This window comes from Grammomys surdaster, unplaced genomic scaffold, assembly GCF_004785775.1.
Source record: "Grammomys surdaster isolate TR1022 unplaced genomic scaffold, NIH_TR_1.0 126029, whole genome shotgun sequence".
Taxonomy (NCBI): domain Eukaryota; kingdom Metazoa; phylum Chordata; class Mammalia; order Rodentia; family Muridae; genus Grammomys; species Grammomys surdaster.
This window is the reverse complement of record NW_021620842.1, coordinates 344873-358009: the sequence shown is the minus strand read 5'-3', so window position 1 is coordinate 358009 and position 13137 is coordinate 344873.

The following is a 13137-nucleotide window of genomic DNA, read 5'->3' as shown; positions in this document are numbered from 1 at the left end:
GAGTCACATCATATATAAAACTGCTGGAGACACTCTATTCTACCTTTTTATAACCACAAGAAGACAGACCAGAGAATCTACTTTTTAAAATGTGTGGTCCCTTTAAAAATAATCCTTGCCATCCCAGAAGGTTAGCCGTGTCACTCAGCAGAGAACGCAGAGTGATCATATCAATATTAATGAGTTCAGTGAAGTGCCACTGGCTTCAATGCAATTTTGACACTCTGCAACCTGACTAATAAAATAAAAACTAATTCTAAAAATAATTTACCTCCTGGAGACCTTAAAATGGGTTTTACTAATGAATGGAGAAAAATTCCAGCATAAATCTTTCCCTTTTTGTAGGTGAACCAAATGTTGTAATAGGCCGTAAGTCTAAAATGACATACTCTAAATTCCAAGTGTCTGCTTTTAGAGATCATTGTATGCATTTTTTCACCCAGACTTACAATCTAAATTACTTTAGCAGCAAATCATGGACGGAAGGGTGAGGCTGAAGATAATGATGAAGATAAAAGAATTAGGATGTTTTTATTTACTCCATTTTAGCTTCTTTAGCTTCCAGCTATTTTTCAACTAAATATCATCACGAGGAAGACTGTAAGCCAGGACATGAATAACAAAAATTACAGAACTCTTTTTTTTTTTTTTTGCACACGTACATACTTTATTTGTACACATATACACATACACATACACATATCTGTAGTCAGTATTTATTTTTTGTGAGAAATAAGTCCATACACGTTGCTTGTACAGCAGCCTAGATTTAGATATAGTAAGTCTATGTGATTCTGTCTGTTTGCTTAGCTTTAACAGATATTGTGACTTTATGGGGGTTTTTTCTTTAATTTTTTTTCCCAATCTGCTTTTATACCATTCTAACTACATGAAAGTGTTAAGGTAAGTTCTATGTTGAGGAACTATCAATACAACAGATGCAAATAGTCAAGGAACAAGCAAGACAATAAAAACAGTGAAAGAACAAGCAAGGCAATAAACAGAGACCTATGATCACTCCCGTGATCACTGTTTTTATGGTTTACAATTACTTGATTCTGTTCCTTTGTAGATACAGAGTTCTTAATAGACATAAAATATCATTTTTATTCATAAATTCCTTTAAAATTCAAGCAACGTCAGAATAACCTGTAGGCAAGTGAAGAACTTGCAAGAAAAAGACAACAATATGTCTCTGGTCTTGTTGACTAGCAACAGACTGAAATCATCCCAAAGGTGGCAAGTTGTTTGTAAATCCTTGAATGTTTGATGTTTGGGCCCTGAGGATTTTTCTCCTGGTGATATGTGCCCATGGGTGCATGTGTATGCATCCCCACATGACAGCACAATGTGTAAGACATAAGAGAAAGAGAGAGCCATATGGACTTTGAAAATTCCTCTTGGTCAGCCCAGCAATTTTAATCAGCCACTAGGTAAACAGGCATATCTGTAAATATTTAAGAAACAGATGCTGATTCCTGAATATTTTAAATAACATCTTCCTAGAGTAGTGGTGTTGAGCACATACTTTATAATTTTTTTTTTCTTGTTCTATTTTGAGTTGATATTTTTCTTCTTCATCACTAAGATACATTCATCTATTGCAGTTACTTGACAGCTAGCTCAAAACAGACACCTGTTCATTAGATTCGTTGAACATTGTCTCTAAAAAGTATGGTGAACCAAAGAAGAGTCCCCTCGTTGCCTCTTATGCTTTGTGCAGAGGAGCCTAAAACTCAGACAGTGAAACCCCAATAAGACAGTGAAAATCCAGAAAAATGAATATAAGTCTTTCTCTGGGGCAAGTGGACCATGCCACCGACAGAAGAGGTAAGGCAAATGAGACCAAAGTCTGTGAAACTCAGAAATGAGTATGGTAGGCATGGAGCCAGCTCCCTGCCAAATTACCTGCTCTGGAACATGCAATACCTCACTGAGAGGATCATGGCAATCATAGCATAAAAACCTGGAGTTCTCCATGCTAATGAGATATCAGAAAGGCCCAGAGTATTTATCCAATGAGCTTCCTTTCCTCGGCATTCCTTCCTGCAAAAGGTATTTAATTCCTTTAGTTCCTGTTTCACCCTGAGTAAGGTGTATGCATTTACATTCACCATCAAATAATGCAGTTTGGACAAGCAAGGACAGTCTCTTCATCGAGGATTACTGGGGCACTGGGGGTGGGGGGAAGCTTCATCCCAAAGAATGAAGCCTAAATCTCAACGAGACGGCCTTCTCTCTCCTTACACTTCCATAATCTTGGCACTTACTCAAAACCTCCACCGCTACCCCTAGGGCTCTGCCTTTCCCTTCCTGCTTGGTACAGACACCCTTAGGGGAAGCATGAACTGGGGACCCCTGTTCTGAACTTCTAGAGGTGCACCAGTGGGACCTGGGTACACAGGAAATGAAGAACCACAACAATCACCCCAGACTTCACTGTCCACTCAGGGAAACATGGACTGAGGACTCCCATTAAGGACTATGTTCTACCTCCCCTAAGCAGTATGCCAGCAATCTTGGCAACCCAGTGGTGGATATGAAACCTGGCCCCTTTCTTTATTCTTCTCATTATTTCCTATTTGCCTTGTGGTTATTTATTTATTTTGATGAACACTGGCTATACATCAACTCATTTTAGTGCATTTGTGTGCATTGGTTGATCAAAAAAGGCAAATGAAATACTGCCATGAAAATCTGAGCCACACTTGTGTTTCCGGAAGACTTATAAAACATTATTCATATATTTATTTACTATATTCACTTAGTAAAAAGCACCACTTACTAGGTAGTGAGGATAAAATAACAGACTCCATTTCCTCATACAGACTTTAAAAACAAAGTACACATCCATACATGTTAGAAGTATTTTCCAACTTTATATTAAGAGGGAAATATGAAAGAACACTTTGATGAATAAAGTTTTCAAAGGTCTTCTGTATCTCTTGAATGTATACACTATGTGCACCAACAGGATCCTCCAACAAAGGGCAGCCAGTTAGACTCAGGAAAGCTGGTACACACCACACATATGCTTCCCCCTGCTGATACACCTTCTCATATTTCCGTTGAGTCTATTCCCCATGCTCTCTCTCAGTCTGTGCTGATTTGAAGTCAATGCAGGCAGATTGCATTCAGCTCCAGGTTGAGAAGTTCACTAATGGAAGTGCTAACATCTGTGTAGTATTTGTTATTCAGAGCCACATAGAGACTACCCACAGCTCTATGATTAATTTCCTCTGAAGGAAGCATGCTGGACTGAGTGAGCACCCCTGCTGCCACATTAACTTCTGACCCTTTCTTTGCCCTTCCTGATGACTCTAACAAAGTTTTTGGATTTCTTCAATGAAATCAATACCTTGAGATGAAATCTCATCACCATGAACCACCTTTGCAAACCCTATTGAATACAGTGTGCAGTGTGTCCCTTCCAGCCTCTCAAGCCTCTCAAGTCTTCGCCGTTTGAAACCTCAATGCTGAGCTGGCCTTGATGACATTCTGCCTGAGTTCTTTATTGAATATGCCTCTCTTTTGATCTGCTTCTAATTTACCTTGTGTTTTGTGCCGCTGTGCTCTCTACTGGGGATCGATGGGTGTTTATTGTGTCATTGGTTGTATCACTAATTACTTGACTATAGGTCTGTTGAATGTGTTCAGTTTATTTGCCCACAAAATGTTTTTGCTTTTTCCCATGTATATATTAGTTTCTCTAGAGTCTCAAAATGAATAATGAAGTTCAAAGACAGTTAGGCTCAATTGAACATTGATACTAGGTCCTTCCCACTGAAGGGCCTCTGATAGAGGGATAAACTATATTCCTTGAGAAAGTGGTATTTGTTCCAGTTCTTCTGAAGGCAGTGGGATTTGTCTCACCTCTGTTTCTCTGCAAGGCATTCTAAATTTCTTCTTTACTCTAAGCTGTCTTCATCACGAATAGCCTTGTTCACCTTAACCTGTCTGTGCTCCTCACTTCTGGAAGTTTCCAAAGACAGGCATTTGTGTTGTAACTCTAATGCTGGTTCCATGTACCTAGTCATCATTTTGACAATAAAATATGTCAGTCCATTCATGAAGTAATCATATAAGACTGAGAAAACATCTGATGACTTCTGTATTTCCTTGATGAAATATGTATGACATGAAGGATTTATCTTTATAAATCATAATTACTATATTGACTTTTTCTTTTACATTTACCAAAGAAATTCATATTTTTAAAATGAAGATCAAATGTGGGGAAAATTTAAAAAAGGCCGCCACAGCGGCGCAAGCCCGCCGCCGTGGCGGGTCCCCACATCAGGGAGGGAGATCCTACGGTTCCAGCGGCCTGAGGGCCTTGGCGGCGGCAGGCCCCAGTAACACGAGGAGGTCCTTGGTTCCAAAAAGGTTTATTGACATGACAGATAATAGATGGATCTAGGCGTATCCCCCAAAAACTCAGGGCCGTCCCGAGTTATATAGGGAGGGAGAAAGGGGGAGGATTAGGGGAGGATCTGGGGGGAGGAATGTTTAATTTGCTCTGCCCTCTGGCCTTCATTAGTATGTAAATCTCTAAGGCCTGAGGCCTATCGCCTGGGTGACTCTATGGAGATCTGTGACTGTTTTTCAGGATCTTAGGTGATGGGAGGGACCGAACTCCTGCCGGTTCTCATGAGGAATTCCACAGAGAATCTCGGGGTTCTAAGTACCTGCTCAACCATGACCCAGGATACCCTTATGCAGTCCCACAATCAAAGAAAGTAATATGCATGAATAGATGGGCATATGTTTAAATTATATGTGGTTCTGGTTTCTTTACTAACTTCATTCTGTTTCTGAGAATGACACAACACCTAAAAGAGGAATTATCCACATGTAATAATTATTAAGTGATTTCTTAATAAAAGAACTATTTCTTATCATAGTATAATTAAAACAAAGATTAAGTTAAGTTTCAACAGAAAGAACTGGTACTTATGAATGTATATGAATTCTTAATTAATTACTGGCATGTGTATTTATCTGACATTCTTCTGTATAATCTTTCTTGAAGAAGAGAGAAGAATGGGGACGGAAAATGCATTTAAAGTAAGCTTGTGATGTTTTGATGGGATCTGTAAGCCTTCTTTGCCCAATCACTCATTAAAATATAGCCCATACCAGGCACTGGGAGTTTCACTTCCTACCATAAGCTATCTCTTTGAGGCATTGTTTCCCCTGTTGACTACACTAAAATTCCTTTCATATATGTATTTAGGAAGATTCTACAGAGGATGAGAGAGAGAGGAACGTGCCTGCCGACATGTGTGTGTCTCTAACAGTCAAAGGTAAATGGATGGAACAAGAAAATATCACCCTGAGTGAGGTAACTCAGTCACAAAAGAACACACCTGGAAATATAAGGACAAAGAGTGGAGCAGAGACTGAAGAAAAGACCATCCTGAGACATCCCCACCTGGTGATCCATACCATATGCAGCCACCAAACCCAGACACTATCGCTGATGCCAAGAAGTGCTTGCTGACAGGAATCTGATATGGATGTCTTTTTTGCTCAGCCAGGGTCTTACCGATACAGATGTGAATGCTTACAGCCAACCATTGGACTTAGCAGGCAGACCCTAATGGAGAAGTTAGGAGGAGGACTGAAGGAGTTGAAGGGGTTTGCAACCCCATAGGAAGAACAACAATCTCAACAAACCATATCCTTCAGAGCTTCCAGGGTATAAACTACTAACCAAAGAATACACATGGAGGAACCTCATGGCTCCAGGTACATGTGTAGCAGGGGATGGCCTCGTCTGGCATCAGTGGGAGGGGAGGCCATTGGTCCTGTTTAGGCTTGATTCGTCAGCTTAGGGGAATGCTAGGGCAGTGGGGTAGGAGTGGGAGCAACATTGTGGAGGCGGGGGGAGAGAGTAGGACCAGGGGTTCTTGGAGAGAAAACCTGGAAGAGGCTTAACATTTGAAATGTAAATAAACAGAATAACCAGTAAAAAAATTTTTTAAAAAGGTTCTACAGTAGCATGTTTCTATGTGAATTTTGAAAGGCCTTTAGTATTAGTTACAACTTTCAATATTTACTCTTTTGCCCTGCCCTTACATTACACCCTACATTTAACTCTCCTATTTTAGTTTCCCCTCTATCTCTTTATAATACTACACTCACCACATTTCCCTTCTTTGGAATGTCCTCTCTCCCATCCCTGGTCTCTAGCCCTGTGGTTATTCTCATCAAGTCACACATATCAAAAGTTATAATCTGACATGTATATATTTAAACAAAATTTACAATATTTGTCTTTCTGAGTTGGCATTACCTCACTTAGGCTGATTCTTTCTACCTCCATCCATTTCCCTATAAACTCCACAATTTCCTTTTTCTTAACAGTTTAATAATATTATATTATGCAAATGTGTTAAATTTCCATTATCCACTTATCAATTGATGGACATTTAAGCTATTCCCAATTTCTAGATATCATGGATAAAGCATTAATGAATATGGATAAGCATGTATGTCTGTAGTAGGATTATAGTCTTTTGCATGTATGCCCAAGAGTGGTATAGCTATATCTTGTAGTAGATCTATCTTTAGCTTTTTGAGGAAACTTCATATCAATTTTCATTGTTGCTATACCAGTGTTCCCCTTTCTTTGCACTCTTACCAGCATGAGCTGTTATTTGTTTTTATTGATTTTGGCCATTCTGACTAGGGTAAAATAAAATCTCAAAGTAGTTTTAATTTTCATTCCCTTGATAACCAAGGGAATTTAACACTTAAAAAATTTTTTCACGACCATTTTTGTTTTTGTTTTTGTTTTTTTGAGAATGCTATGTTAATTCTATACTCCATCTTTAAATTGAGTCATTTTTTCCTGGATGTCAGATCTTTTATTTCTTTATATATTCTAGGAACCTATCCTATTCCAGAAAAATAACTTATCTTTTTTCCATAATGTAGGCTACTGTTTTACTCAGTGATCACTTCAAAATATTCTTACCTGCAGACAATATGGTTTTATATATAACAGACACTGAAGTGTCCATGAAGACACTTCTATAGCTGGAGAAAACATTACTTTCAGGAAAGTAACATAATTTAAAATTAACACAAAAAAATCAGTGGCCTTCATATAAAAATGGCAAATTGACTGAGAAAGAAATCAGGGATACAGTATCTTTCACAATAGCCTTAAATATATATATATCTTAAAATAACTCTAAGCTAATGAAAGACTTGCTGTAAAATTTTAAGACATTGAAAAATGAAATCAAATACATCCTAAGCAGATAGAAAGACCACCAATGCTTAGAAATTGGTAGAATTAATAATATGAAAATGACATCATACCAAAAGCAAGCTAAAAATCATTGCAGTCTCTATCAAAATTCTAACATAAGTCTTCACGTAAATTTAAAAAATTCTTAAATTTCATGGAGAAATACACATACTAAGAAATAAAAGCATAGAGAATCAGACACACAGAGAAAGACAGAGAAAGAGAGTAATAATGATAGTTAATCTTGAATTATAAAAGAAAATCTAGGCATATCACCACCCCAGATTTCAAGAGTTGTCCTACAGAAATATAGTAATAAAATGACCATGACATTGCATATAAACAGACATTGATTAATGGAATAGAAAAAGAAGACCCAAACATAACTTCATACACCTATGAACACCTGATTTTTGACAAAGAAGCCAATAATACTTGTGGAGAAAAGACACAATAGATCAGCATGTAGAAGAATTAAAAAAAAAATCCAATCTGCATAAAACTCAATTCCAAATGGATCAAGGACCTACCTCAATGTAAGATCAGAAACTCCAAATCTCATAGGAGATAAACTAGGGTACTCACATGAACTCATTGGCACAGGAAAATATTGAACAGGGCACAAATAACATAGGCATTAAAACCAACAAGTACTTAGGACCTCCTGAAGCTATAAATTTTCTGTCCAGGAAAGTGCCATTGAAGAGTATGTCCCTATCTACCTGCAAGTGCCCACTAGCCAACATCTTCTAAATCACCTTTATTCTCAATAAGGTTAAGCAGCCATAAAGTTGACTATGTTGTTTCTCCAGAATCATTTGTATTTCCACGTAAGATGTTGCTTTTGATATAAACACATATCTTTTTGTTTGGGCAGAATTAAGCAAGGTGAAGTAAATTGTGTACTAATATGAACCCAGCTTTTTTCTAGGCCATTTTTCTCTTTCTCATCCTCAGTGTCCTTTGTTGAGTTTTCAGAAAATGCAAAGTAATAGCAATGACATAAGCTAAATATAATTAGAAAAGCAATCTGTTGGAAAAAGAAATGATAATGCTTTTCAAAATGAAGTAGTGTACCATGTAGAGAACTTGGGCGCAGTCCATTGTTTTAGAGGATCCATGCCATGGTTCCTCACCATTAGCCCTGATATTGGAAGAAAGTAATTTCAACTATTTTGACCTCCAAACTAACTGAAGTCACTACATTTTCAAATAACACTTCTTAGTGAAGTTTCAGGACTTAATAATGTATGCTTTGAAGTAAATTACAAAAGAAGTAGTTTCATATATTATTGCCTACATTCCTTATTTTTGTTTGTAAATTATATTCTTTGATATTTTAGGTGGAGAAAAAATAGGAAAAGTCAGACATCATGAATAAATCATCACTGAGTGATGACTGAATTGTATGCTGTCGCTCTTCTAGCTGGTGTTGACAAGCACAGTGTGTGGCTGCCATGGAGATGAAGCTTGCTATGGAGTCAGCTATTCTAAACACACAAAACCAGTAAAGGTAGAAGGCCAGGATGGTGGTGGGCTCATTGCAGCCATTCTGACCCTGAATACCACATAGGTCATTCTTGAACTGCTGCTATAAAGCTCATTTGATGTGAAGGAACAACAGAGGAATCACTGGCACAGGAAGGCAGGAAAAAAAACAAAAACAAACAAACAAACAAAAACCCAATGCTGCTCATTACTGTAAGTCAATTGAAATCATGTGCTAGGCAATTAACATGGATTACTTCACTTCATCTGTATGACAACTTAGTGAGTTAAATATTATCATGATATTTATATTATAAATGCAGACTCTAAAATAAGCCTGAATAAATAAAGTAATTTGCTCAATGTATAGAAATAAGTAATAGTAGAAGACAGCCTTGATTTGAACCTAAGAAATCAAAACAACTTGGGCCATAATTTATATACTTGAAAAGTCATCTATTTTTTTAAGTGTATAGATCTAAGCTTTGGCACATATACAAAACCATGTAACTCCCTACCACTATAAACTATAGAAAACCTACATTGTCTCCTGAAATCACCTCATGTCTCTGTATAGTCTGTTAATTCCAAATCTTTGATCCTTAGCAAACAGTGATATTTCCCTTTCCTTTATAGTATATTCTTTTCAAAACTATCCTATCATTAGAATCATGTGGCAGGGAGTTTTTATTTCAGTATTAAGTGTTGCACAAAGAACCTAATGCATACTAGGCAAGCACTTATCACTGAGATTCCTACCAATCCAATTTGTAGCCTTTTGTCTTTGGCTTGTATTTTCAAACACGAGTTCTTCACCAAGATTCACTCATCCTACAGTAGGACCCAGAAGCTTATTCCCTTTTTGTACCATAGATTGGTCCATTCTATTACTGTGCCATTGAAAGTTTATCCTTTTAGCCATGGAAGGACATTTGGATTATTTTTGGTATTTTAGATCATAGTATCTAAGCTATAACAAGATACTGCCTTATTCAGCTAGAACTGCTACCTAATTGTGATAGCAAATGTCCCCAGAACATCTTTATTTTTAGTATTCTTTTCTGACTATTCTAAAATTCTTTCCTAGAGCCAGCTCAAGATCAGTCCTTCAATATCATGTTTACTACTATGCAGACATGTGGTTAAACTTTCATTCCATCAGTCATGTGGTATTCATCACTTAGAAAGATAGTAAAACCGCATAGAATGAATAAATAAATGAAAAACAAATAAATTGTACACATGAATTTTCAACACAAAGTTCTACAAACATTCAAGGGGCTGAATTTTTTCCAAGTCACTTTGCAATCAGCTCTCCTCACAGGTCACCCTGGAAGATACACAATATGAACCATAGTGCACCACCCCCAAAAACATTGCACCTTAATTCCCAATTAAATAGATTCTACAGAAGTGACACCCAACCTCTTTCTCTACCCATGTCAGTCACCTAAATCTTTGAGTGAGTGGCCTCCATGGTTTTACATAAACAGTCCTTCCTTTTCTATTTCCAATGGTATGTTTTGAAGAAACTTGAATAATACTAATTAGGAGAAATATCCCACACAATCTAACACAAAACAAGGAAAGGACAAAAGTGGAGATGGCAGGCATTCCTTGCTAGAGATACAATGTTCTAAACCAGTGAAAACGATTTTGAGCTAGATGTGGTGGCACACATTTATAATCCTAATTTTTGAGGCCGAGGCAGGAGGATAATGGGTTTAAGGTTTATCTAGACATCTTAGTGAGACTAAAAATTAAAAAAAAAACAAGTAACTGTGTTATAGTTTAGTGGTATAGTATTTACCCAGATTCACTAAGCCCCTAATTTAACTCACAGCACAATAAAAAATCAAAAATAATTTATTAAATACATTCCCTCAAACAATAAAATTTTTGTAGAATTTCTCATTGTAAGTGAAGGAAACTTAGAGAAAGGAATAAGATAGACTGAGATTGGAAGTCAGTCAGGCTATACTTTAATGTTATCTAAAATTAAGACATATAAAGAATAGTAGACTGGTATCTACACCTCTAAAATGACTATAAATAAAGATAACTATTTTCCTTCTGACATTCTGTCCACCTGTAGCTTTACGGGGTCTTTTCATGATGATGTGTTTTAGAAATGTATATAAATTTGTTTTGTTTGGTTGTTGATAATCATACTATAGCATATGGTAGTTATTGGCTCATTGACTCTATTCTAATTTCTTGAGTTAGACTTTATGGCTCAGGTGCTTTTTCTAGCGAGTATAATGCAGCCACTCCATTACTACAAGCAAGTCCATGGGTAAATGTTCAATGGGATACCCATGATAGTAATTATAACCTTATGCGCCTTTGACATTTTGGTGGCAGGAAAACCAAGTGCCCTGGAATCCAGTTAATTATTGTGAAAATGTTGGAATTCTGGTTGGCTGTCTACTGGGATGGAATGCTTTGTGTTTGTGATAGTTCACAAACAGTAGCAAGAAGGTAGTCCAGCCCTTATAATTCAAACAGTTGTTACCTTGAACCTCAACATCGTGATCTTGCCTTCCTTATTGTGTCCCAAATGAACATTCTCCATACATAAGATCTTCTGTGTTGCTTTCAGATTTATTCCTAGAATTTCTGCCTGGAAACTACATCTCAAGATTTTCCGTACTTTTAAAGCACTTAATTCAATAGATTAAATCTTTTCTGTAGTTGAACCCTGATCTATATGTATAATAAAATGCATATAGAATGTAATTTTCTCATTTGATAACTTTCTGATTTATGATTTGAAGTTGTTGGTGTTCCCATTTCCAGTTCTATAATTTATCCCCACAGTAGAGATTTGTCTACCTGAAATGGAAAAGTATGCACTCTTTGTCATAAGTTCACCAGCTTTTCTCAAATGTTAACACTGAATACATTGTGTTAATTACAACTTCCATCCGGAGCACACCGAAGAACAACAGACTAAGGTTCCCTATTCTCTCTGTAAAGAGGGCTTGGTCCCAGACATATGCAAACAGGTGAGAAGATCTGAACACAGAATCATTCTCTATGCTTTCATGTTTCATAGAAATCTCAACTTGTGCTTTGCATTGGGTTAGAATTATATGGAAAGGAAAATTGTAAACCCAGAAAAGCTACAAATAATTAAATATTCATATCATAGTGTGATATGAAAAGGAGTCTTTCATGGAGGTAAATGAATTTATAGTTATATAATTTATAAAAGGGTTGAGAATATGTTTTTTATTTTTATTTTATTTTTGGCTGATTATATAAAATCATATTTATGGTATGAAACATGGTGATTAGAAATGAAATGGTCTTCATTTATGTATGGTTTAGGTTTCCCTGTTTTTAACAAGATTAATCACAAGTTGAAAAATGCCAAATAGAAAACTACAGAAATTGAAAATAACTTTCAGCCGGGCAGTGGTGGTGCACACCTTTAATCCCAGCACTTGGGAGGCAGAGGCAGACAGATTTCTGAGTTCAAGGCCAGTCTGGTCTACAGAGTGAGTTCCAAGACAGCCAGGGCTACACAGAAAAACCCTGTCTTGAAAAAAAAAAAAAACAAGCAAGCAAACAAACAAAAACAAAAAAGTCAAAAAAAAGAAAATAACTTTCAAATGTACAGAATTCTTAATACCATTATGAAACCATATGTGGCCTAGCTCTATGTATATTAGGCCCACCATGCATCTACACTTCCATCAATCACCTAATAATGGTTCTAAGTATAGTTGTGGTGATTCTGGCAATGTAAATAGCCAATGAGAGCTACAAAATACTTCCTACAAGTGAAAATATGAACGTGCTTTAGGTTTGGGAAATAAAATTTTCAATAGTTTTTTGTCATATTTCAAATTGCAAGAGCTACATATGCAACATAAGTCCTATTTAAGATAAAAATACATAATATTATGAATGATGATGATATATATATATTTTTAAAAAATGGTACATATAGGGTTGGCATGCAGCTTCCAGTATCCATGGAAATTCTTTCAGTGTATGTAAAAGTGATAGGAGGAGACCACCATCTGTATATGTTATGGGTTGGCTATAGCAAAATAATTGACATCTGCTTACTTCACATGATAATATTTTTAAGTGTTTGTATCCTTTCTAAATGTTTTAGTTTCATACAACATGTTTTAATTATATCCACTCTCCTTGTCCAACACTTTCCAATTCACCCCTTCCCTAGGCACCCATCTTCCTTTTCCTTTTTCTAGTCCTTCAAGACCAATTTGTGCTGCCCAAATATTATTGTGCTAATGGACTTCCAAGAGAGTGTGGTCAATTTTCCAGAGGCTATTTTTTAATCAAATTCTTTCTACTCTTTAAGATTCTTTTTTGGTTGAAAATTGATTCTTCTCTCCTATGAAACATCCTGA